We start from the raw sequence: 23,745 nt of genomic DNA on the forward strand, positions 1-23,745 counted from the left end.
AAGTTATTTACTTTACTTGAGGGTGTAAGCAGTGAGTCCAACTCTGGAGGCCACCAGTCCGGTGTCCAAAGAGAAGGTTTATTGCTGAAAATGATAACTTCAGTTTTTGAGGCTTTCAATTTCAAGCAGTTGCAATCCAACCAGTTGCTCACCTTACTCATGCATAAGCTGAATACCTCAGCAGGGTTGTTTTCACTGTTTGCTAATGACACCACAATTTTGGTGTTGTCTGCATAAGGCGCTAGGGTGAAACCAAAGTCTTTAATAATTGACGCTAGTGGCGTAACATAAAGGTTAAATAGAGTTGGGCTTAATGCCAATCCCTGGGGAAGTCCACAGGGCAAGGAAAAAAAGGCCTAGAGACAAATTTGCCCATTGTCACATTGTGTTGTCTATTTGCCATAAACGATTCGGGAGCTCCCCAGGCTTCGCATACGGTCAGCCAGGATCTCATGGCTGACCGTATCAAAGGCAGCGGAGAGATTCAACAAGATCAATGCCAGCATCACCCCTCTGTCAAATACTTCCCGTATATCTTCAGCTGCTACCACCAGGGCAGACTCTGTGCTATGATTTATTTCTAAAACCATGTTGTGTTTCGTCCAGATGAGAGATATCCTCTATATATTCTGAAATCTGTTGATTCATGACTTTATCTGCCAACTTGACGGCAAAAGGGAGTCTTGAAATAGGCCGATAGTTGTTGGGGTCCAAGGTGTTCAGATTGTCTTTTTTTAATAGTGGAAGGATCAAGGCAATTTTCCACTGGGAGGGGGAGATCCATCCGACAAACATGTTATTAAAGATTTGTCCCAGGTATTGTGCCACTTGAGCAGATATCATATGCATTATACTGGGAGGGTAGGGATCTTATGGCGCTCCAGATTTAATTAGAGGAATTTACTCTGAGAATCGTTCCTCTGAGGTGGCCTTAAAATTGGAGAAGCTGATTGTACCCGGCGGGTCATTTGGAGCAGGCCCATCCTGATGATTGACCTATTTTTTTGCAGTTAAATAGTTCTCAATATTAACAACTTTCTCTTGAAAAAAGCCTGCCAGCGTGTCACAAAAGTCTTGATTTATGACTGCATGACATGGGTTTGTTGGTGTTACTAATTTTTTTATTACTGAGAAAAGGGTTTTGTTTGCATCGCAGGCAGCTTTTATATGCTCCGAGTAGTATGCAGTCTTTGCTGCTAGGATAACCTCAGTATGCTTGGCTGATTTGGCTTTATACTGCAATCTGCATATCATCCGTTTAGGATGCAAGGTCGAAGCCAAATTATTTAATCAATGGTGCAAGTGAGGTGACATAAATATTAAACATCGTCAGGATGATGTAAGAACCCTGTGGAACTCTGCATGGAAGAGAGAAAGTGTCGGAGACAAACATCACATCACTTCAGAATGTTAGTTCTCAATAGGTTGTGAGGAATGCTAATCAAAGCAATCAAATACTGCAGTACTCTATCTTGTTTCTAGAGGTGACTTTTTCCCAGTCTCCAGAATGACAAAAAGTTAAAGTGGCTGAAACTAGCCTCCAGTCTTGGGACCTAATTATAAGGACTTTTGAGGCGATCTAGTGGTGAGAAATGGGTGTCTTTATTGTTCTGAATAAAACAGAAGTGTTTATTGGGTGAGATCAGTTCCAAGACTTGTACTTTCCGTGCTCAGCATGTACCCCATTGCTTGTTCCCCACTCCAATCCTGACTGAAACGGCCCCAATTTACAAAGTATACACATTGTATTATCACTCTTCCTTCAGTGTAGGAGGAAACTTTAATACTGAATAAGAGTTCCTGTATTAGTTCATAATGAGAAACAATGGATTTAGTAAGTGCCAGGACATCAACAATCACTCTTACAACCACAGCAACTTCTGTGTAGAGACAGCTAGGCTACACCAGTGGGGAGCAGCAATGCAGGCGGTGTTTGAACAAGTCACTCTTTATTTCAGCCTTCCAAACTGAGGCAGAAAGTAGATTGGTTGCAAAAAACAAAAAACGTGAATTGATTTCCATCATATATTAAACAGAAGCAAGTAGAAGTTCAGAGGAAATACCTCACTTTAAAGACAAGGCGCATCCTTTAAAAAAAAAAAAATCTAACTAATGAACAAATCTAAATTGAAATTAAGAAAGCGCAAATAGTTTTGCAACAGTATTATTTTTTAATGGTCTGGAATAAATCAATAGTGTTATTGGTTGTGACAATTTTATCACCATCTGTGAGGCATGGGAGCTCGAAGTGAGAACAGGAATTTTTCCGCAGCACAAACACCCTCATTTTACTTTGCTGAGCTCCAATCCTCAGAGCTGGTTGACCTTTACTAATGCATTGCACAGTGCTACTTCTGTTATTAGCAGGGAAGACTTGAGAGAAGTCGTAATAAATGCAGTCTTGTCTCCATATTTCTAAAAATTGAAAAGAATGAGAGAGGAACTCACAAAATGCAAAACCCTGGCTGGATGCATATGTTCTGTTGAAATATGTCCCCACATGGCAGCTTCCCCTTTGGATTTCCGCACTCAGAGCCTCTAGATGCACGGCGTGAAGAGGGAAGCTGGGAGGGCCTGCACAGGCGCTGCGTAGAGGGAACATAGATTCCAAATATAATCGTATAAATGATGATACAATTGGTAGGAGAACTAAAATGTGTGGGCCTAATATGACAAATTACTATATTCAGTAAGAAGAAATTCCATAATTATTTTTAGTAGCTCCTAATTGACCAATTTCTTGGTGAAATGTCTTTATGTCCACTAATATCAATGCTGTTTCGACTCTTAGTGGACTTTGCGGGTCATCATCAGGACGTGGGACATGTTTAAGAGCAAAAATATATGCTAATATAATAAATATTACAGTTGGAAATTGGTTTAAAGAGTGAGGGACAATAAAGCACCAGTGTCTCAAAAATATGTCTGATTACCACTTTTGATCGTGGGAGAAGATCCCTGGAACAGAAATAGAGGTAAACAATGTCAGAATATTTTCTGAAATAGACCTTAATTGGCAAAAGTGAAAGTGCCTAAAAGTTGCCTGCAAGCCATGCAGCTTCCAAGACGCTGTGACGGCACGGTCTAGAATCTGTAAAAGTATGTAAAGATATATGAGACTCCTAATGATTCAAGCAAAGTATTAAAAAGATAATTTGGGGGTGTGTGGAAAGTTAAACTCACTTACTTCAAACTTAGTTTAAAAACTGCAGGCAATTTATGCAGAAATTAAGCAGATTTAGAACATCGTGAGGAGTAATAAATTCACTGCCGTTAACTTAATTGGCCTTTTTGGTGAATTGCAAGGTGATCAAATCCTATATTCAGTATTTGACAAATATCAAGAATTACAGGATAAACGAAAAATCCCAGTGGACTTGCTGGAAAGGGAGCGGTCTGTTTACTTAATGCAGTGCAGAAGACTGAATCTGTCAGCATTTACTTCCAAGGAACTGTGAGCGAGTGAATTAATTTGACACCACACCCAAGCAGGAATGGTTGGTGTTTGGAAGCACAGGAAAGATAAGGAAGCGTCTCCAAGGGGTCAAACAGCAAGTATAGGGTCGGGAGCGGCCATCTTGACATAGTGTCTACTCTCATAGGATTTAACATGGAGAACAAAAATATGTATTTGGCCAGGTTGCGAACCTGGTTGGAGGACAAATTTTAAAAGGATTGCATAAAACGACTTTAAACAGAATTTGCGATCAAAATTATAATAGATCTTAAAGAAGTTATTGTATATTAAACATGGCAGCACAGCAACTGTTGACCACTATGGCACGGCAAAAAAACAGTTGTGTCAAATAGACATTGTATATAACCATAACGTATCTAATGTAGTAAATTAAATAGACCAAGATAAAGGATCAGAACTCTTAGTTTCATGGGAATAAAAACGAAATTTAAAGGAACCATATAGTCATTCCAGAATTGAAAAGATAGTATATTGATTCAAACCAGGGGTAAGAGTCAAATGTACTGCATTTTACAATTGGATGACAATCATAGAGAAGGCTAGCCATGGGTAAACGCCAGCTATACAACCGATTATAATTGCGTGACACTCTAAGGTCAACAAAAGAGATCCTCAAATTAGAAGTAGCAGTCATTTGAGACAAGTAAAGAAATTCACATGGAATTTGCCTTGTAGGATTTGGACTAATGCAAACAAGTGTAGCTGCAACCGTGGATTTTTACAACAAACCAAACTTGTAGAAATGAAGAGAAATTTACAATAGAATTTTGTGGATTGCAAAAAGAAGTACAGAGTCACAATCCCATTATTACGGCCAAACAGGTGTCAGCATACCTCTTAGACCAGCAAATTATATTCCTCTGATGTATTTAAACCTAAAGTTGTGGCATGATCCATTTCCATGATAAAGTGATTTTAATTGTTAGGAGTTCTATACAGTTGTTCCCATATGCTTTTTCATTTGGAATGGGCAGTAGATCAGCTGAATTTGGACCCTTCTTTTGGTGGAGGTGAAACTATACTCTTGTAGATAATGGCATCAACTAAGTTCCTTTTGTTGGTATGAGTTTAAGCCTGTTGTCTGATCTTCCCGCCATTCAGTTTGTGGCTCTTTTGGATTATGCATGCCCTTAGATTTCACAGTCACCTAGTTCAGGCACTGAAGCTGGTCCAATGAACTTTTCAGACACATTTGTGTATTCATTGTTTAAGGTGAATAATATTACCTGATATGCATGTTACTGTTATCTTTCAGTCCATTTTACATGCATGGTGAATGTGGTTTATCAAATCATGGTTGATTTGTTTTACATTTATCTTTTTTATCAACACTAAATTGCATGAGCTTGTAGATGCTATCTTTATGTTCCATATTTTCAATGTTATATGTGTAATCCTAACTTTTGACAAGAACATCTGTTTAAATTTCTCCTGCTGGAACGTTTGAGGCACGTTATTCCTTAATCGCCAATACTCGTCAGCAGAGTGCCAGGACTTCTCTACAACCCTGTCCTAGTTTCACAGTAGTTTGCATGTTTTTCCAATTGCATGAGTAATCACCTAGTGCCACCCTTGTAGACTATGCTGACTTTTTATTTCTTCACAGCACTTGGCAGTCTCATGACTGGTATTGTTCCAGTGACTCAGTTGTCTGTGACTTGGGAGTATGCAGCAGAAACTTGGCTGCTTACCAAGCTTGTAAGATGATTTTGTCTTTCTGGGTTGCACAATACATTATAGTAGAAAATGCTTTCCTGTGAAGTTCAGTAATTCAAACAATTAGAGAAATTTGAAAAGTAGCTACACCGCAAACTGAGATGTCCCCTAGGATACTCTGTGGTATGACTGACTCTATTGTACTGTGGTACACTGCTCATGAGAATGGCAGTGCTCATAAAAAAATATTTTTTATCATATAACTTTTTTTAAATGCGTGTTTTCTTGTGCTTCTGTATAGTGCTGTGTGATATTCTGTAGTTTTCATGCTTAAAGCACATACTCTAAAAAACACACCACTCACTCTAACATGAGTTGTTCTCCTTCTGGCCTGATCAGCAAATAAAACTCAAGATTTGCAAATCTTTTATTTCACTACTCTGAAGCAGGGTTCTTTGAGGTTGATTTGGGAGGAGGTGACTGATTCTGGGTAGAAGGGTGTGCTTTGACATATTGTAGTTTCCATATTGTAGCTTGGCCAGTTTTTTTAAAGAATCGAATACTTTTTTCACAAATCCATTTTTATCTTTTATTTGATTTTGATTTGCCTATTGATTTGCTTCCTGAAACATTTCTTTTTTTTAATTAAACAAGTATATAGTGCACCATTAGAAACATCTATATACATTATACTTGATAATTTGATACATTTTACAGGTCACAATACATTCCTGCCAGCCCAACCCCATCTTAGTACTTGTGATTTCCCTTTATTGTGATACCCCTCGAGTATTTATCCAGTGGCCGCCCTATATGTTTCCCACGCCGACCATATCCTTTCCCATTTTGCGGGGCACCCTCTACTCAGGTAGATCGTTTTTTCGACCAGTTGGCACCAATCCAGGTCATTTTACCAATCTTTAACTCTCGAAGGATCTACCTTACCCCAATTATTGCAATATTTCTTTTGCCCACTGCTGCGGCTAGCCTCAGCCCTGTTGCGGCGTGTACGGGCCATTTAATTTCACCAGTCACTCCCAGTAAGTGCCAGCTTGCATCTGTCGGAACCTACTGCCTCACCACCCTCGCCGTTGTCCGAGTTATTCCTGCCCAGTAGTGCTGTATAAAGGGACAAGCCCACACTATGTGAAAGAAGGAGCCCTTGTCACCACACCCCCTTAGGCAGTGGTCAGAGTCACTTCGGCCCAGTTTATTCTGTAGTGTTCTAGGAGCATAAGACCTATGCAGGATAGGAAGTTGCACCAGCCTGAACCTTGATCTAATGGCAATTTCTCTAGGGCTTTGGATGGCTTCCCTCCAGTCCTCTTCCTCCAGAAGCCCTATGTCTGATTCCCATGCTTCCCTCAGTGAGACCAAAGGATCCAGAGACTTGTTCATAATCTGCCGGTAGGTAAGGGACACTGCTTAGTCTGTCATTAGATCTAGCAGTAATCTATCCTCTATTGGAGAGTATTCCTTTAGTGTATCACCCTCTTCTATACATTTTCTCAAGGCATGTCTCAACTGGAAATAGCGGAGCCTCTCCGTCTCTGCTAATTGAAGTTCTGCCTGCAGCTCCTCAAATGTAATCATTGTGCCCCTCTTCCACATATCCCCCAGTCGCTCAACCCCTATAAGGCGCCATTTCTGGAATCCCTGTAATTTCCCAACTTCCCTAAGTATATCACTGTCCCATAGCGGGGTCTATTCTGTCAGCCTTGCCTTCCACCCTAATTTCCCATTAGCCCCCCACCAGGCACGCACCACCGTCTGCATATGTGGTGGATATGATTTCCTGGCCTTCTTACAGTATAGTGCCCTGAGATTTATTCCCATTGCCCATAGCGTGCCTGACTATCTGATAGGCTGGTTCCGTCATTGGTGCGAAGGCCCAGTTATTAACATTTATTAACTAGGATGCTAAAAAGTAACTTTAATGTTGGGGATTCCCAACCCACCCTCATAGACCCCTTGTTGTAATTTTCTCAATGCAATACACAGACTCCTTCCTTACCACAGCAGGTTTCGGATCTCACCATCTATTGCTTTAAATGTTGACTCTGGAATCTGATATGGCATATTTTGCAGTACATATAGGAGGTCGGGGAGTGCCAGCATCTTGAATAGCACTGCCCGGCCCATTAATGAAATCAGAAGCCGTCGCCAATGGGCAACATCTTCACGCAATCTTTCCATCTGTGGGCTTAAATTCAGCTTCAAGAAATCTGCCTCAGATTTGGAAATATTTATCCCTAAACATTTGAATACATCTCTGTACTTCAGCGCTACACATGCCGACGTAAGTGTTGGTTGTTCCCGCATCAGAGGGAATACCAGTATTTTATCCCAGTTTATCTGGTTGCATGAATGGCTGCCCCAGGATTGTAATCTAGGCATTAGTCTGTGAATTGTCTGGCATGGCCTAGAAGCATAGCGCAGCACATCGTCCGCATATAGGGAAATGTATTCTTCCCTGCCTCTACCCATGTCGATCCCATACACCAGAGGGTCATTTCGTACACACGCAGCGAGTGGCTCCATTGCCATTGCAAAGATCAATGGAGAAAGTGGGCATCCTTGCCGTATCCCCCTATGTACCTGAAAAGGCCAGGACACCGTCCTGTTTAGTCATACCTGTGCCAGTTGGTTGCGGTATAAGGGAGCTACCCACGCTCCAAAGCGTGGCCCGAACCCTAGTCTGGTCAGGACCGCAAATAGGTATGATCATTCAATACTATTGAATGCTATTAGTGCATCTAGTGCCAGTACCGGTGCTTTCTCGCCTTGTCTTTGTTACTTTGTGCATTACTCCAAAGAGTCTCCTAAGGCTCAGCCTTGTACTTCTATGTAGTATGAAACCAGACCGGTCTGTATGAACTATTTCCGAGATTACTGGTAATACTATTTGCCAAGGCTTTAGCTAATACTTTCACCTCAAAGTCAATCAAAGATATGGACCTGTATCAGCTATACTGCTCCACAGGTTTCCCTTCCTTGGGTAAGACCACTATTGTGGCTGCTCCAATATCCTCTGACAGTCTACCCCTTTCCAGCGGTGACTGGAACATATTTAGCATCAGCTGTGCAAACTTATCAGCGACACATTTGTATAATTCCGTGAGTAGCCCGTTTGGCCCTGCCGCCTTTCTAGACTGTAGATCACATATGGCACCTGTAATTTCTTCCACTGTCCGGTCTCTATCAATAACTTCCCTTTCGTCTGCTGATAGCTCAGGCAGACGGATATCCTTTAGAAACTCTGCGCAGTCTTCAGCCGTTCTAGTTGGTCCGGACCAATATATCTCTGCATAATAAGTTACAAAGGCCTCAGCTATTTCTCCACTTGATTTACTAAGTGAGCTGTGAAACATTTCTAAGCTAAATTGTGTTTCAGATTTCATGGAAATAGATCTGTTTAGTCCCTTAACTTTACTAATCTCAAGATGTTCTAGATTGATAAGAGTGTTCTTTGTCAGTCTAAGGAAGGGTTCATGTATGCCAGTATGAGATTGTAAAACTAGTTAACATACAGGTTTAACACCAGAATAACCCAGGGACACTTAATCACCATTGATGTTTACAATGCTTTTTAGGTCTCGCCTGCTAATGCGCTTGCGCATTGCTGGCGAGAGATATTGGGGCTTAACCAGAGCTTACCCATCGGGCGATTCCATGCAGTGACCGTGAAAAGCGCGTGCCAATCAAAGCCATCTGCCTCCCTCCCACAGGCATCCCCCAGCGTGCGCTCTGCCTCGGGCATTTCTCCTCCCCTAATTATTAACTGCCCACGGCCGGCCGGCCGTACTTTAACTTTTTTTAATGTTTAACTTCTCCCTGGAGAATGATTTACAGGCACTATAACAAATACATAGAAGCATTTTGCAGGTGACTAACATCTTTTATTTCCTCCGGGAAGGCATGTCTGTTTTCACAGTGGAATGCGTGAGACTTCTGTGTGGCAGTGAATTGTCTTGTACATGCTATTTCATTCGTCCTGGTGGCTGGGCTCTGTCTGTCCCCCATTCTGTGTCTAAAAGGGGATCGGAGATCAAAGGCTTTAGTGAGGTTTCTGATTCCCGCTGATTGATTGGGAACAGAAGTTCTGCCTGGCCGTGTTTTGCTTTTCATTGGAAGTCCATCGGTGGCTGACATTAATGCAGTTCCCCTCAGCAGCGGCGCGCAAACATAAAAAATGCTGCTCTCTCGCTGTTACCTTTCCGAACATATTTTAATTTCAACATTTGATCCACCGTTTGTTTATAAACAAACGATTTCCCATCGGCACTTTTTGTATATTTTATCAATTCTCTGAGAGAGGTTCTTGTTCAAGAGGCTGTGAGCCCATAGGTTTCCATTTCTTCAAGGACGTATACTGAACTTTTAAGAAAAGGAATCATTTTAAGAAAAGGAATTCACAAATGCATCCCTATACATACATGCATTCTTTAGTTCCGTTCCAGTTCCCTCTTCTCGCTCTTTCTCCCTCCCTCACCGCTCTGCATTCCTTCCTGCAGTCCATTATGCAAAGGATTATGTGTTTTTTTATCTTGTGAACTAGGATCTAGCAGTACTGGGCTACAGGCTTGTTTTATTCAAAGCAGAAGCATTGTCGCTATGGTTAATATAAAACTTTAATGCTAGCAAGCACTCACCTAAAATATCACTTATTCCAAGAGAGTCATAACCAAGTCATATGAAATGATTAACAGGGGCTTCAGCCCAATATCAGTAGTATGGACTGTATTGGAAAGGATATTTCCAGTGTTTCATATAGCGTTTGGAGACCGATTCGAAGTGTGCACTATTGTCCATCAGCTAAAGGACCCAAGACACAGTCACATGCTGTGATGTGCCCAGGACCCCAGCTTGCTAGCTGCTAAGGGTTTTAAGGATACAATTCACATAAAAGCCATTGGTGTCCCCATTTCAATTATGTGCACCGGTGCTCTTGTCTGCTCAAGTAATTTTTTGGCAGCTTTTTATAGAGCTAACTGGACACAATGGCATTACAGCGCTTTACAGTACAAACTGACTTCTGTGTTTTTAAACCACACGAACATCGTGACTTGTGTAGAATCAAAGGAGAAGTGTGGCTCAATGGTTAGAGCCGCAGACCCTGATGCAGAGGTCTAGCCCGGGACCAGGGTTCAATTCCCCGCCTCGGCGGGTCTTGGGCTCAAAATTCCACGGACTCGATAATTCTCGCCTCAGTGCCTATTCCAATCATGGAGTCCCACTCTGCAACTCTGGGCAATAGCTTGCTTGATCTCCACAACGGCCCCCACAACGCTAAGGATGCCTGGCCTCCACCTTGGGGGTGCCCAGGAGAGGACGCCTCACAGGGAAAGGCAGGATGGGTTCCACAGCGGTATTCATACAAGCGCCTTGAGACCCTTGCGGGTGAGTAGTGCGCTATACAAGTATCAGTTTACATTTTTATAAAGGGTGCTCATCTGAGATTCTGAGGCAAAAGTAATTTTCCACTTTTAATGTCAGCAGACCGGGCCATTCGGCTACATCTCCTACTTCACAAAACAAATACAAATGCAGTTGTTCCATATTTAGTGTACAAAATCACTTCATAAACACCAAAGGAAAAAATCCACTTTTTCTTTTAATAATAACTCCACTGCAAGCAAGCATTTGCAATGCAATAAGGTCTCGCATTACTGTAAGTTTGGACTATTGGCATTGCATTACTATTAGCAATGCCAATAGCTCAAACTTTCAGTAATGCAAGACCTATTGCATTGCAAATGCTTGTTATAATGACCGACCGTCCATCACAAAAATATATAACACAATTTAGAGAAAAGGAATAAAGATCCACTCAGTGATATTCTTCCCACAACATTAGCATTGATCTGTCCTTGCACCCATCTCCTTTCTGCAGTCTACATTCTGGTGATCTCTAGAAGGGGCGATGATGTGCTGAAGAGACCCCTTTGGTTTTCCCAGATCTGAGAATCCCTGTAGCACAAAGGTTGTGTAAGTGTTTTTGCATGTCTCTTATACGTGATATACTGGTGGCAACCAGCTTATGCCTGCTGAAAGCACCATCACATAAAACGTCTCCTCCATGTTTCTTTTAATATACCCTTGGCAGAGGAATGCGGTGAAACTTGAAATAACCTGGATTTAACCTTCACCAAAAAGGAATGGTCCAACCTATACATATATATATATTACTAATATTCCATAGCCTATACAATCTAATATACACACTTAATACTTCTTTCAACACTAAAGAGCGGGGTTCCTGTTACCAAACAGAATAGGTCTTACTATATCCATCTTGAGTAGATGGAGGTCTTACTGCCACCACAGTGGTTTAGCAGTGTAGAACTTGGATTACATATATCATGTTTATTGCCTTGGTCAAATGCCTTTTTGCCTTGTATTGCATTTTTCCTAGTGGTAAGAGAAGTGTGGCTCACTAGTTAGAGCAGGCAGACCCTGAAGCAGAGGTCAGACCCGGGACCAGGGTTCCATTCCCGACGCGGCAGGGTGTTGAGCTCAAATGTCCACGGACTCGATAATTCTCGCTTCGGTGCCTGACCTAAACATGGGTTCACACTCTGCAACTCTGGGCATTAAGCTTGCTTAATCTCCACAACGGCCCCCCGCGGCGGGATGCCTGGCTTTCACATTGGGGATGCCCTGTAGGGGCTATCTCACAGGGAAAAACCAGGACGGGTTCCCAAGGCAAGCGCGGAGATACCCCTTCGGGGGTCGATTCTGGCGCTATATAAGAAATGTAATAATAATAATAATAATAGATTGGAAGGTTCAGTAAAATACAATGGGCCTGGGTAATAATTTTGCCATGTGTGCCAATGTAAGCCAGATTCACTGAATCTGTCGTATACAGGTGGATGCTTTGCCATGTTAGAATGGTACCAAGTTCTCTGGTTATCGACCTTTGAATAGCTGCTAAAGCGCTGTGAGCATGTTGGAGGTTTGGCGAGCGCAACAGAAACGGGATGCTGCAGAGAGAGAGCCCTGCTAATGGTGGAAGGGGGCGAATCTCATGGTTTGTTACCCGTCGGTCAAGGCCGCAACCGCTGACCAGGATTCCCTTTCAATAGGACCTGTCTGGTAGCCAATGACAATGGATGGATACTAGTTTGGGCTTTGCATTTTGGAGGTCTTTGTTGGTTGTAAAGATAAGATTGTTGCTTGTGCAATTTTTGTGTTGTGTTTTTGTACTGTGTTTGTTTTGTTGTAGTCTGCTTTTACTTTAATTTTTCTGCTTGCGCATGAAGTCTTTGTTGTGGGATTATTTTGGTTTTTGTTATGGTTATGTAATGGTCTGCCACATGTTAGGCCTGGCTGATGTCTTGTATAATTATGAGCTTGAGCAGTGGTATTTCACAACTTTAGACAGTGGTAAGTGGTGTTTGTCCCTGGAATCTAAAGGGTCACGCTGCTTTTGGCTTGGATTGGTGCACCACAGGTTGACATTTTGAAAGTAACTTCACTGCACAACTGAGCACAATACAATAAATTAGCACTTCAAATGCCATCCTTTAGTGATCATGTTTTTCGGAACAAGTGAACCCAATTATTATGGTCAGAGACCTTGGATATAGGTAAGTTACAACCAGAGTTGTCACCGACAATGAAAATACATGGGAGAGGGAATGAATATAGACTCTGAATCAGTACTATATTAAAGCTGTCCAGCCGGACAGGGTTATTTTAATAATCTTTCAATTCCAGGCACAAACAAATTGGGACACAATCCTGCGTCCAACATAATACATATAACACAAAAACAAACAAGGGCGCAGTCAGGACAAAAGCTTGCATGCTATACAAAAGATTAAACAAGCAAACATGACCAGCGACATCGTTACACATAAATAACAAATTGAGTTGTGTTTGCGGTGAACAAAGAGTCGATGTTTCGATCCAGTAAGAACAGTACTAGGATCATCATCAGGACATAGTATTACATGCCTGAGAAATAATTGCCTGTAAATCAAAAGAGGAAAGGGGGAATGGGAAAAAAAGAAAAAACAGTAAGAAGATCAAGGAATCTGAAACACATCCAAACAACATAGTGCCGGTTGCTGGTGAAGAATCAGTAGTTTGCATTCAATAAGGAGATGGAAGCAAAGCCATGTGCTAGGTGTAAATAACCTGAGCATAAATTCAGCATAAAAGCGGTGAGGGGCTGTGATAGTAACGGCTGGTGAAAAATGGTGTGTGAGAAGATGCATTGTCTAGAAAAGTACTGAAGTGAGGTAAAAAAAACGGTGAGTGATAGAAATGGTAATTGTGAGGGACACAACCTAATTAGATCCGACTTACAGAGATAATGATAGTTAGATCACAGCCACGAATAGGCCAACTGGGTGGCGATACCACCAAAAAGACTACAATGGGCGCCTGTGAAATACGTATGGTAAAGGCGAAACAGGGCTCAGTATTGAACTGGGCATAATGGAGGTGGAGTGAAGAGGTGTTGGATGAGGAGGCTTACCGTGAAGGGCTGATAGCTTGAATAGAACCAATAAACTATAAGGAGCACAGGGATGAGAGCCTGAATAGAAATAAGACAGGCGTTGTAGGAAGGGGGAGACTCTAGTTGGCGCAGTGCAAGCACTAGCGACAAGCAGGGACTCTCTCTTCCTCGTCAGGGCCGAGGGTTACCTTCCAGACAACCTCTGCTTACCCTCTAGGTAGTGTGGCTTAAGCAGTCTTAGGCTAATCTTTGGGGCATATAGGGTTAAACACTTGCAACAGTACACCTTCACAACCAACCCACCACACAACGAGACCAGACTGTATTCTTGTAAAAATATATCTTTTTATATAAACTTTACGCAGGCTTGTGAATACAGGCAATAACTTTACGGATACGGTTGCAGGATATCAGCTTTAGATTACCACAGTTCTTATCGTAGTTCTTGTGAGGCCCGTAGGCCGGTGTTAAACAAAGTTCTTTGTGGAGCCAGCGGCTTCCAGGGGATCTGTCCCACGTCGCGTTGCCTTCCCGGTGTCGCTGATCGTTGCGGCTCTTCTGCCGAGCAGGTCACTGGTCGTCCGGGGCAGCGGTGCTCTGTGGCGGCACGGTCCTCTCTTCGTCGTCTGCTCCGACCTTGGAGTCGGCGGCTGTGTGGCGGTGACAAGTGGCAGTACGGTCCCCAAGTGCAGGACGTACCCAGCCAAATGCCGGTGCAGCTGTGGGCTCACAGCTGGGCTGTCGGGCAGGCTACCGACCTTGTGGATTCTCGTGAGGCAATAGTCTGTCCTTGCAGGTGAGGGACGGCTCGCTATGCAGTCGCCTCGATAGCTCGGACCAGACGGGTCCTCCTTCGCTTTGCTCTCGGGCTCCCAGCGCAGGTGTGGTCACGATGTTCGGGCCAGCGGCGGCTGGTCCTCACTGTGCTTCCGCTGTAGCTTTGGGCCCCGGTCACGGTGGTCGGGAGGGAGTGGATGCCTTAGAGGAGCTTCCTCTTTGTCGGTACTGCGGCGATGATCAGCACCCGCAGTCGCTTTCTCCCAAGGGGGGTTTAGCGTCCACTGGTCCTGGGACGCTGGTCAGGGGGCAAGTTCAGCTTCCAAGCCCTTGGAGATCTCTTTGCAGAGTTTGGCACAAAGTAGCACAAAAGTCGTTTCGTCGTTTTGTCTTTCTCTCCTTCAGCAGCAAGGCACCAGACACAAGCAAGAGTCAGCACCCTTCTTTGTCTTCTCGCGGTCCTTCTCGTAGGGCAGAGTCGTTCTGTGGCCCAAACTGGATCTAACTTTCAAGGAGCAGGGCTCCATCTTTTATAGGCCAATTCTTTTGTTCTCGCAGGCCAGGGGGGCCTTTGCATAGCCACTCTCAGTTCTGGAGTACCCCGGCGGGTGCACTCCGGCTTCTGCTTTCAGTGTGAGGGGCAGGCGCATCAGACGCCCCACAGGAGGTGGAGCCAGCATTGTCTGGACAGGAGTGGCCAGAGTACCTTGTTGATGGGGGCTTCGCCCGTCCTGGGCCAGGTGCCGGCAGAGTCATCCGCCGCTCCCCAGGAGGGTGGAGCCAGCATTGTGGTGGCCGAGCACAGTGACAGTTCGAGTCAAGAGGCACTCCTACCCCCCACTAAGGTGTAATCTGCGCATTCACCACCTGTCATCCCTCCAGCCCTGTCACTCACACATCCCAGACAGTCGGATACACATACTGGCAGAGGCAACTGAAATGGTTAGGCAAGCAAATGCTAACTTTCTAAAAGTAGCATTTGCAAACCCAGGATAACGAAATAAACTTGACTACAAGAAACATCTCATCATCCTGAGTTCAGGCATACTAAACATGACTCACTACCATGCTCCTTGAGCCTGCGGGGATTATAGGGTATAATAATCCTCGCAGCTCAGTCTGGCCGAATGGAGCAGGTAGCCTTCAGTAGTGAAATACGGTCTTCGTTGTAAGTCACTACCAGGACATGCCACGCACATCAGGGCTTGTCCTACCTCGCACCTACAATGCACCCTGCCCGCAGGCCTACCATAGGGGTGACTAATATGTAGTCAAGGGAAGGGTCGGGGCTGGCAAGTGGGGACACTTGCCCAGCTAACGTGACAGTACGAGACCGCACGCGGGTTCTGCGGTCGCAGTTCCCAGACACAAGTTTACGGCTGCTCGGGTGGGTGGCGCAACCAGCGCTGCAAGCCCACCAGCAGTATCGGCATCTACACGCCCCGGCACTCTCTCGTGCGCTTTACTGGGGACTAACAGTAAATCCAATGCACCAATCATGGATACCAATCATATGTACAGTTTACAGTAGGGAGCACTTGCACTGCGGCACGGATCAGCCGTGGCGCAGTGCCCTGAGTATCGGAAAACCAGCAAAACATCGGAGGCACATCAGCAAAAAGTGGAAGGGAGACTCACGCCAAGGTGTCAGGTCTAACACGTGTCCCCTCCAGCTGAAATGTGGGGGGAACTACCCTTCCCCAGGGAGTTCCACATCACTAAGGCGGAAAAATCTGGACAGACCGTCAGCGTTGGCGTGATCGGTGCCAGGGCGGTGTTCCACCGTAAAGTCCATACTCTGTAGAGAAATGGACCACCTCAACAGTTTCGGGTTCTCACCCCTCATTTGCATCAACCATCTGAGGGGCCTGTGGTCCGTCTGAACTCGGAAGTGAGACCCAAACAGGTAGGGTCTTAGCTTCTTCAGTGCCCAGACCACAGCAAATGCTTCACGCTCTATTGCACTCCACCTACTTTCCCGTGGAAGTAACCTCCGACTTATGAAGGCTACGGGTTGGTCAAAGCCCTCCTCAGTCATCTGTGAAAGAACAGCCCCTACACCATGCTCTGAAGCGTCTGTTTGCACAATGAACTCTTTGGAGAAATCAGGGGCCAGGAGCACGGGCGCCGTGCACATGGCAGTCTTCAGGGTGTCGAAAGCTTTCTGACAGGTGTCAGTCCAAATCACCTTCCTGGGCTGCTTCTTCGAAGTCAGCTCTGTCAAGGGGGTCACGATCGTGCCATAGCCCTTGACAAACCTCCTGTAATACCCAGTGAGCCCCAGGAAGGCTCTCACTGCAGTCTGGGTCTTGGGGGGTTCCCAAGCCAGGATGGTTTCGATTTTGGGCTGCAAGGGGGCTACCTTGCCACTCCCAACTTGGTGTCCCAAGTACACCACGGAACCCTGCCCAATCTGGCACTTGCTTGCCTTGATTGTGAGGCCTGCTCTGCGCAGGGCCATCAACACTTCCCAGAGGTGTCGCAGGTGTTCGGGCCAGGTGCCGCTGAACACCGCGATGTCATCCAGGTAGGCGGCACTGAACTCGTCCAGCCCAGCCAACACCTGGTTGACCAATCTCTGAAAGGTGGCAGGGGCATTCTTCATTCCAAATGGCATGACCCGGAACTGGAAATGCCCATCTGGTGTAGAGAATGCTGACCTCTCCTTTGCCCCATCGGTCAAGGCGATCTGCCAGTACCCAGACGTCAGATCAAACGTGCTGAGAAACCGGGCAGCCCCTAGCCGATCAATGAGCTCGTCAGCTCTGGGGATGGGGTGCGCGTCAGTCTTCGTGACTGAATTGAGTCCTCTGTAGTCCACACAGAACCGGAGTTCGGGTGTGGCTCCCGGCGCAGCAGCCTTCGGAACCAAGACCACGGGGCTGGACCAAGGACTGCTGGAAGACTCAACCACCCCGAGGGCAAGCATCTTGGAGACCTCCTCCTTGATGCAGGCCCGTACCCTGTCAGTCACCCGGTAAGCCCTATGCTTCACCGGCAAGCTGTCTCCAGTGTCCACATCATGGACGCACCAATCTGTGACACTTGGAACCAGGGAAAACAGGTCTGGAAACTGCCCCAGCAACTGGCGGCAATCCTCCTGTTGTTCGGCGGTCAGGGAGGGTGAGAGGTTAACTCCATCCACTGACCCATCCTTCTCACAGGCCACCAAGAGGTCCGGTAGAGGCTCTGACTCCTCTTCCATTCCGTCATCGGTTGCCAACAACATGCCCACTTCGGACCTTCGCAAGTGGGGCTTGAGGCGGTTGACATGTAGGACCCGCAAAGGGTTCCTGGCCGTCTTCATGTCCACCAAGTATGTCACGGGGCTTTTCCGTTCCACAACCTCGAATGGTCCTGTCCACTTATCTTGAAGGGCACAGGGCTCCACCGGGGCTAAGACATACACCTCTTGTCCAGGCTGAAGCTCGACCAGAGTGGCATTCTGATCGTACCACCGCTTCATCTCTTCCTGGCTCGCTTCCAGATTTGCCTCGGCAAGTTGTCTGAAGCGCCTGGTCTGGTTTCTGAAGGCCAGCATGTAGCTATATACACTCTGGGGAGGTTTCCTGGGAGATTGCTCCCAGCCTTCCTTTACCAAACTCAGCGGTCCTCTCACGGGGTGACCGTACAGTAGTTCAAAGGGACTGAACCCTAGGGACTTCTGTGGCACCTCGCGATATGCAAACAGTAGGCATGGTAAGAGGACGTCCCACTTACGCCTCATCGGACCTTCCAGGCCCATGATCATGCCTTTGAGGGTTCGGTTGAATCTTTCAACCAACCCGTTACCTTGGGGATGGTAAGGTGTGGTGAACTTGTACGTTACGCCACACTCTTGCCAAAGGGATTTCATATATTTCGATATGAAATTGGTCCCCCTGTCGCTCACTACCTCTAGAGGGAACCCTACTCGTGAGAAAATTCCCATCAGTGCACGCCCCACCACGGGAGCCGTCACTGTCCTCAGAGGTATGGCTTCAGGGTACCGGGTGGCATGGTCCACCAAGACCAGGATGAACCTGTTGCCCATGGCTGTCTTGGGGTCCAGAGGCCCGACGATGTCAATACCCACTCGCTGGAATGGCGTACCGACGACAGGGAAGGGTTGGAGGGGAGCCTTGTTCTTCCCTCCCGTCTTCCCACTTGCCTGGCAAGTCGGACAGGTTCTGCAATAAGTATCGGAACCCTTATGCATTTGGGGCCAGTAAAAGTGGGTGACAAGCCTGTCATAGGTCTTGTCCATCCCTAGATGTCCTGCTAAAGGCACATCATGAGCCAGACCCAGTAGGAAGGCTCTGAACTTCTGGGGTACCACCAGCACACGGGCTGACCCAGGTTCAGCAGCCTTAGGCTCCGAGTACAGGAGGTCATTCTCCCAGTACACGTAATGTGTTTTGGCCTGAACACCATTGGCCTGGTCTGCAGCCTGCTGCCGCATACCCACGAGAGAAGGGCATTCTTTCTGCTCCCTGCAGAATTCCTCCCTGGAGGGTCCTCCTTCTTGCTGCCAATGGGTCAGCTCAGGCAGGTCCCCCAGTTCAGCGATCTGTTCCCCCGTAGGCTCCAGGGCATCCCCCTCAAGGTCTGCCTCCTCCTGGACCGTAGGAACTTCAGGGGCCGGTTTCCCGCGCCCCCTGCGCCTTCTCCCTAAGACCGGTTCCTGGGCCTCTCCATCAGGCCCCAGGATCTCTCGATCACCCTTACTGGCTGCCATCGACCGTGTGGTCACGCACGCCCAGTCAGGCAGACCCACCATCCGCAGGTGAGTCGTTTTCTCCACCTTTTCCCAAGGGGAGTGCTCCAAGTCGTTCCCTAGCAAACAGTCAACAGGCATGGTTTTCCTCACACAGACCTGCAGAGTACCAGAGACCCCCCCCCACTCGAAGGGAACTTGAGCCATCGGACACTGGCTCTCGGAATTATCAGCATTGATAACCCTACAATAGGCATGGGGTACAACCTGCTCTTGAGACACCAGGTGCTGCCTCACTGCAGTCACACTGGCTCCTGTGTCTCTAAGAGCCTCGGCTTCCTTACCATTGATGATCACCACCTGCCCATATTTTTTAGTGTTAGAGGGCAGGTAGTTCGTAGGGATCATCTCGCTGTCTCCTAACGAGACCAGGGTCATGTGAACGGGATCTCCACCCCCCGGGACCATCATTTCTTCTCCCAGGTGAACGCTAGTCACTTGTCGGGGCGGAGCACCAGTGGGTGCGGGTTTTCCAAATAGGCGACACTTGGGGTCACTCGATATGTGCCCAGGCTCGCCACATTTGAAACAATTGAAGGGCCCCTTTGGAACAGGTTTACCTGTCGGGGCCCCATTCTGCTTCGGGGGTGGGGGAGGCTGAGAACCCTGCTGCGGATTCCCTTGGGAACTACTTTGGGGGCCTTTTTGGAACCCTTTCTGTTTTCCCCCTTTGTCCCCCCCACTCTTCTGCTGGGGACCCTGCCCACTCTTGGCGGAATCTCCCACGGGACCCTTGTGGACCCTGGTGCTGAGCCAGCGGTCCGCCTCCTCAGCAAGCTTCCTCGGGTTGGACAGCTTGCTGTCGATCAGATGTTGGCGTAACTCAGGAAAACAGTGATCAGACAAGTGCTCCCATGCAATTAAATCAAAGAGACCTTGAAAATCATTCACTTTGTTACCTTTCACCCAACCATCCAGTGCTCTGCAAAAGTAAGTCACATATTCCACATACGTATTCCCAGGCCGCTTAGTACATCCCCTAAACTTCTGTCTATACATTTCAGGGGTAAGCCCGTACCTGCTCAACAAAGCTTCTTTCATGTGGGTATAGGACCTCTGATTCTCGACGGGCAAATCTAGCAAGGTATCTCTCCCTTCGCTAAGGAACCTTCCCCACAACCCCGCTCCCCAATCCTTCTCAGGGACCCGGTGGGAGGACATGGCTACCTCATATGCCCTAAACCATTGTCCTATGTCATCCCCCTTAAAGAACTCCTTGACTACGTCCTTCGGGATATGCACTCTTGACTCTACCTGCACTGGCGATGTGCTGCCACCAGAGGGAGGACGATCCAAGCCTCTTTCCTTGAGACTTATCTCCCTCATTTTCACCTCATAATCCATCTGGTGCTTTCGCTCTTCCAGCGCCATTCTTTTCGTTTCAAGCTCCAGCTGGATTTTCAATTCTGCCAACTTTCTTTCGTGATTCCGGTTTTCCTTCCTGTCCGCCAGCTCCTCTGGCGACAGGCCTTTTCCAAAGCTGTGTTCGCTGTCCTGCCGCTCGAGATCGATCAGATCCCCAAGCGCATTCTGCTCCTCCGTTGCGTTCTGCTCGGCGAGGACGTCTTGCTCTTCCGGGGTCTTTCGGGACTCTATCCAGGCTTTCAGGGCCTTGGAGAGCTGCGTTTTGTTTTTGCAGCCAGCGTGCGGAACTTTGAGTTTCTTGCAAAAGAATTTCAGTTCGTCCCTGGAATATTTATCCACTTTGGCGGGGTCCCACTCTACCTCCAAAACCTCGGAGGTCGTGGACTCTGCTCCATCCAGGCTCTTTGTGCCCGGCATGGTTTCTGCACTCGGAATCTTCTTTCAAAAGCAAAGTCTGTGGTTTCGTAACTGTACCGTAATCCTTGTGTAGCGGTCAGAAGCTCAGGTATAACTATCGCAAGTGTAAATTCGAAAATCCTCACCGCTGCGTCCAATGTAGGAAGGGGGAGACTCTAGTTGGCGCAGTGCAAGCACTAGCGACAAGCAGGGACTCTCTCTTCCTCGTCAGGGCCGAGGGTTACCTTCCAGACAACCTCTGCTTACCCTCTAGGTAGTGTGGCTTAAGCAGTCTTAGGCTAATCTTTGGGGCATATAGGGTTAAACACTTGCAACAGTACACCTTCACAACCAACCCACCACACAACGAGACCAGACTGTATTCTTGTAAAAATATATCTTTTTATATAAACTTTACGCAGGCTTGTGAATACAGGCAATAACTTTACGGATACGGTTGCAGGATATCAGCTTTAGATTACCACAGTTCTTATCGTAGTTCTTGTGAGGCCCGTAGGCCGGTGTTAAACAAAGTTCTTTGTGGAGCCAGCGGCTTCCAGGGGATCTGTCCCACGTCGCGTTGCCTTCCCGGTGTCGCTGATCGTTGCGGCTCTTCTGCCGAGCAGGTCACTGGTCGTCCGGGGCAGCGGTGCTCTGTGGCGGCACGGTCCTCTCTTCGTCGTCTGCTCCGACCTTGGAGTCGGCGGCTGTGTGGCGGTGACAAGTGGCAGTACGGTCCCCAAGTGCAGGACGTACCCAGCCAAATGCCGGTGCAGCTGTGGGCTCACAGCTGGGCTGTCGGGCAGGCTACCGACCTTGTGGATTCTCGTGAGGCAATAGTCTGTCCTTGCAGGTGAGGGACGGCTCGCTATGCAGTCGCCTCGATAGCTCGGACCAGACGGGTCCTCCTTCGCTTTGCTCTCGGGCTCCCAGCGCAGGTGTGGTCACGATGTTCGGGCCAGCGGCGGCTGGTCCTCACTGTGCTTCCGCTGTAGCTTTGGGCCCCGGTCACGGTGGTCGGGAGGGAGTGGATGCCTTAGAGGAGCTTCCTCTTTGTCGGTACTGCGGCGATGATCAGCACCCGCAGTCGCTTTCTCCCAAGGGGGGTTTAGCGTCCACTGGTCCTGGGACGCTGGTCAGGGGGCAAGTTCAGCTTCCAAGCCCTTGGAGATCTCTTTGCAGAGTTTGGCACAAAGTAGCACAAAAGTCGTTTCGTCGTTTTGTCTTTCTCTCCTTCAGCAGCAAGGCACCAGACACAAGCAAGAGTCAGCACCCTTCTTTGTCTTCTCGCGGTCCTTCTCGTAGGGCAGAGTCGTTCTGTGGCCCAAACTGGATCTAACTTTCAAGGAGCAGGGCTCCATCTTTTATAGGCCAATTCTTTTGTTCTCGCAGGCCAGGGGGGCCTTTGCATAGCCACTCTCAGTTCTGGAGTACCCCGGCGGGTGCACTCCGGCTTCTGCTTTCAGTGTGAGGGGCAGGCGCATCAGACGCCCCACAGGAGGTGGAGCCAGCATTGTCTGGACAGGAGTGGCCAGAGTACCTTGTTGATGGGGGCTTCGCCCGTCCTGGGCCAGGTGCCGGCAGAGTCATCCGCCGCTCCCCAGGAGGGTGGAGCCAGCATTGTGGTGGCCGAGCACAGTGACAGTTCGAGTCAAGAGGCACTCCTACCCCCCACTAAGGTGTAATCTGCGCATTCACCACCTGTCATCCCTCCAGCCCTGTCACTCACACATCCCAGACAGTCGGATACACATACTGGCAGAGGCAACTGAAATGGTTAGGCAAGCAAATGCTAACTTTCTAAAAGTAGCATTTGCAAACCCAGGATAACGAAATAAACTTGACTACAAGAAACATCTCATCATCCTGAGTTCAGGCATACTAAACATGACTCACTACCATGCTCCTTGAGCCTGCGGGGATTATAGGGTATAATAATCCTCGCAGCTCAGTCTGGCCTAATGGAGCAGGTAGCCTTCAGTAGTGAAATACGGTCTTCGTTGTAAGTCACTACCAGGACATGCCACGCACATCAGGGCTTGTCCTACCTCGCACCTACAATGCACCCTGCCCGCAGGCCTACCATAGGGGTGACTAATATGTAGTCAAGGGAAGGGTCGGGGCTGGCAAGTGGGGACACTTGCCCAGCTAACGTGACAGTACGAGACCGCACGCGGGTTCTGCGGTCGCAGTTCCCAGACACAAGTTTACGGCTGCTCGGGTGGGTGGCGCAACCAGCGCTGCAAGCCCACCAGCAGTATCGGCATCTACACGCCCCGGCACTCTCTCGTGCGCTTTACTGGGGACTAACAGTAAATCCAATGCACCAATCATGGATACCAATCATATGTACAGTTTACAGTAGGGAGCACTTGCACTGCGGCACGGATCAGCCGTGGCGCAGTGCCCTGAGTATCGGAAAACCAGCAAAACATCGGAGGCACATCAGCAAAAAGTGGAAGGGAGACTCACGCCAAGGTGTCAGGTCTAACAGGCGTCAAGATATGAACCATAACAGGTATTGATGAAAAGGACTAAATATAGTAGCATAGCTTACCGTGCGATGTGCACATGGGCAAGCGGTCTTAGGAGTAACCGAATTGTCGTATCAGGAATTCAATTGAAGAGCAGGTTCGCCGTATCCTGAAATGGGAACAAACAAGCCCATAAGAAAAGTAGTGCAAAACGTAGGTGCTCATAGCATGAAAAATTGTGGATGCTGCTTACCATGTGCAAAGGCACACACTAGTACAAGGAGAATGACTGGACCGCAGTGGCAGGTCTAGGACGGGATCCAGCTAGGCTGGAAAGGAGGTGGTGCAATGACCTGCGGAGGAGGGAAGGAAG

General features: G+C 47.4%; 1 protein-coding gene across 1 annotated transcript in view; it reads left to right on the plus strand.

The window, feature by feature from the left end:
• SLC29A3 (solute carrier family 29 member 3) overlaps positions 1-23,745 on the plus strand; it is a 304,230-nt gene that overhangs the window by 95,636 nt on the left and 184,849 nt on the right. The window lies entirely within an intron of this gene.

This window comes from Lissotriton vulgaris, chromosome 5 (assembly GCF_964263255.1).
Source record: "Lissotriton vulgaris chromosome 5, aLisVul1.2, whole genome shotgun sequence".
NCBI classification, from domain to species: Eukaryota; Metazoa; Chordata; class Amphibia; order Caudata; family Salamandridae; genus Lissotriton; species Lissotriton vulgaris.